Raw genomic sequence first — 4,131 nt, 5'->3', positions numbered from 1 at the left:
GATGAAAGCAGAGAGTACCACAGGAAAGGCTATCTGTGTTTCATCAGCTATGCAAAAGCATTTGATTGAATGGGTCACAACAAGCTGTGGCTGATTGACTCTGACAAGAATGGAAATCCCAAAACACTTGATTGTGCTTATGGGAAATCTATACTTGAACCACAAGGCAGTCGTCAGAACAGAGCAAGGAAACACTGCATGGTTCAAAATTGGGAAGGATGTGCATTAAGAATGTGTCCTATCTCCATGTATTTTAAAAATATATGTGGAACAGATTATCCAGGACGTTGGGCTCTATGTGGAGAAATGTGGGGTCAAGATTGGAGGTAGATTCATCAACAATCTTTATTATACACATGACACAACTCTGTTTGCTGAAACTGAAGTGAATTTAAAGTGCTTGCTGCAGAAGATCAAGAATTTCAGCCTTCAATGTGGATTGAAGCTCAACATCAAGAAAAGAAAGATTCTTACTGCTGGGTGAGATTGGCAGCATCATAATTGATGATGAAGAAATTGAAATTGTTGACAACTTCAGTTTGCTTGGTTCTACAATCAACGCTCTTGGTACAAGAAGCACTGATTGTCCAAAATAATTTTTTTTTATTCTTCACTGCTGACACCATACATGTTTATTGTGAATCCAAGTAAAATGAAATTGTTAATAACATTAATATATTCTACATCTATTATGATGATACCTATTGGTTCATTTGTGAGGAGATTTGTTTTCCTTATGTTGAGGTGTAATTCACACTGAAGTTTATAATCTTTAATATTATTCTGTAAATGCTTCAAGACTCCTTCAGTATTTGTAAGCATAGTACTGTCATCTGCATGCATCATGCTATTATTTTTTCTACAGTCCTGATTATCACATTCTTAATTACATAGACCAGCTTCTGAATCTATTTACTTAGCATAGAATAGTAATGAAGAAAAGATACAACATTGACACCCACCTTCCTTGGTTTTATTTTAGTATTTCAGATATGTTTGTATCTTCAAATTTTATATTTTTCTCAATAGTGCTTAAAATTAAAAATATAATTGCATTATTATTATAATTATTTATTATTATTAAAATGGTTTTAAGAGGTCAGGTGAATATTACTGCTTCCCATTTTAACCAGTCAGTAGTGGTCAATGATAAAAGATATCCAACAATCTGTTAAGAATGATCAAGATATATTATACAATATAGCATGCACATTCATAGGAGGAAATATATTAGAAAATAATTTATGCAAACTTCTTGATTTCATTTTACAAGACAAGCACAAAGGCATAACCCATGTCTCTGAGTACATTGGATTAGGTGCCCTAGAAAAAAAAACAACTTTACCTTCTTCATCCCAAGCAATCTCCCTCTATCAATTCAGTGTTCCCATGTGTATGATTCCTTTGTGCCTTGATTGCACAGCATCTTGAGACTAACAGTCTAATGGATAGAATGTCAATTCAGTCACAGCTGTGATGAACTGGGTGATTATCCAGCTAAAGAGAATATTAAGTGTTCTTGGGATCTGAAAGCATCCCATTTGCAGTGTCATAGATACCGAAATAGGCAACTTGTCAGATGATAATATCCTGCACAACACAGTAAAACCTTGAGAGAACCCCTATCCCATCAGGTTTTGAGGTTTTAAGCAGGTAATCATGAAGGCTTTTAAACCCTCTTTTGGCACCCATTTTCCCATGTCAGCTTCGAGGCGGGTATGTGCAAAATCAAGAGGATATATAAAGCAGAGGGACATGGTCTTGGCCACTAAAGCTTGTGCCAGGTTCCCAGGAAAGTAAAACCAGCTACTTGAGTCTTCTTGTCCATGTTATCCAGAAAGATCTGCTTGTACTCATCTTTGAAGGCAAAATTGAGAGCCTAGGGAAGGAAGTATTGGATGGCAGTGGCCAGGTTACCTTTAGAGAAATCATTGTTCCTTGGGAATATGAAACAAGCAGTTAATAATGTCTTTGGATTGGGCCATCGTAGGGGATTTGCTTGTTGGCATACTGCACCTGCATTAGCAAATTGATCTACTTGATGAGGACAGTAGGAAGTCTTGGAGATAGTTACAGACAGTCCATTTGCCAGGAATTCCCTGGCAAAGAGCACAGTAGCAACTCTCATGTTGAAAAGGGAAGAGGAGGCAGATGGGCTGGAAAGTAGATAGGAAGTAGCTTTGACTCTAAGATTCTGGGCCTTTTCTTGATTTTAAACTTTGTGATGTTTCCTTGTTCTGCTCAGACTACTGGAACTTGGTCAAGTACAATTAAATGTCTGGTGCTTCCCATTCTTCTCAACTTCAGACACAAATTATCATGATCCACCAAGTCCATCCTTGCATATGATCCTTGCATATTCCATCAATAGAACACAAGTAAGCCCCTTCCTTATATATGTTACTTTCAGATCAATCTAACACCAGGAATAACACCTTGCATTCTAAGGCTTTCAAATCCAGCTTGAATTACTGGCAGTAGCCTGTCAACGTATTTCCCCAGTCACTTTTGAAAAATCTTCACAAGTATTTTTTTTAATAATTTTAATGAACATTTACAGATAATTTGGATTTTCATTCATTCATTGCTGCACTTCTCTCCCCGCCCAGCCCTCTCCCTCCGCCCCCCAGTTCACTCCTCTCTTTCAAAAGTAAAAGAAACACTCCTTCCCTGATACACAATCCCCCTGCACCCCTCCCATCATCTTTGGTTTTATTGGTTACTGAATAATAGTTATATTAATAGGTTCTTCTTATATCTGTAAGTGCAGTGTCTTATCACTCACATTTTTTTACTTCAAAATAGATCATGATTTTTTTAATGTGAATGCAGCACCATTTCTCTTTACTGTATTATTACTAGCATAATAGATAACATATTGTTTGATTCAAATGACTCATATCAGTCCATCTCAGCTCACTCTCTAAGACATATGTAGAACTTTGTATGTTTCATTTTACTTTTAATAGCTTCCAGTTTTCATGGATTCATACTTTGTATTTTCTATGTTCCAGTTATCAATGGATGTTACAAATGATTCTCCTTATCTTTTTTCTCAGTGTCTTTAAACTCTAAGGTATATTTTGTCCATCACTGTATCCAGCAATGTGTTTCTGTGACCAAGAGTTTTTGAAGGTCTCTTGCTTCAGTAGTCAGTACTTTTTAGTTTATCTCAGTCGGGAAGCTCCACTGAAACCTGTCGACCATGGATGATGCTACTTTTATTTGAAGTACTGTTGGCATAGGTTTCAATATCACAACCACATACAATTACCCAAATTATATCAAACTGACAGTAAAATTTTGTATTCACAAGAACAAATTGAAAAATAAAAACATATATAACTGTTTCAAGCTAAATATGCAATTATGGAAAAGAGAAAAAAATGTTCACTGACCTGGGTCAGTGTATTTACCAGGCCTGAGGAGTATTGGTCTTGGTATTCAGGTCAGAGTTTTTGCCCATCTAAGTGATGTTGTAGGTCCCAAAATCTGAGCCCTGTCGCCTTGTCTATGAGTGTGTCGAGTAGTGGGGCACCCAACCTGGGGAAGAGTTTCTGCTATCCTCAGAGGAGTCTACATTAGTTCTTCTAACTATAGTTAGTGTTACCATCAATCCAGGTACTCAGTCAGAGATGACTACCTAAAGAGGCAGTCATTGCTGATCTGACACCTTGGGCAAAAGATGTACTGCTCCTACAAATGTGGTTGTAACACATGCCAGGTAAAGGTTTCCAGTCAGAAATCCAAAATATATTTCCTCTATTATTCCAGTAACTGACTGAAAGTGAAGTGTGCCATAATCTGAAGGCCATTATCAAAATAGTCTGAGAGAGTCTGGCTTCAGATACAAGATGCATGTGGTGTACAAGTTTCCATTTCAGCCTCAGTGCTCATTTTCTCGGGGTATATTCCAATCAATGGAATAAATAGTTGGGTTTTATGGAATTTCTACGTTCAGCTTTTTGAGGAAGTGCCAAACTGCCTTCCATACTGGTTGTATTATTGTAAAATCCCTCCAACAATTTAGGAGTTCCTATCTCATCACCTCCTCTCCACCATTATTACCTGCTGTCCTATTAGACTTTGCCACTGCTACCGGTGTGAGATGATATCTCATTGTTGTTGTTG

General features: G+C 37.2%; 1 pseudogene; it reads right to left on the bottom strand.

Moving 5' to 3' along the window:
• Window positions 1-1,433: 1,433 nt before the first annotated feature.
• LOC102843328 lies at window positions 1,434-2,140 on the bottom strand (annotated as a pseudogene).
• Between the last annotated feature and the right edge of the window lie 1,991 nt (window positions 2,141-4,131).

Source organism: Elephantulus edwardii, unplaced genomic scaffold, assembly GCF_000299155.1.
Source record: "Elephantulus edwardii isolate Elephantulus edwardi_28Jun2011 unplaced genomic scaffold, EleEdw1.0 scaffold00173, whole genome shotgun sequence".
NCBI lineage: Eukaryota > Metazoa > Chordata > Mammalia > Macroscelidea > Macroscelididae > Elephantulus > Elephantulus edwardii.
This window is presented reverse-complemented; position numbering and strand designations above follow the sequence as displayed.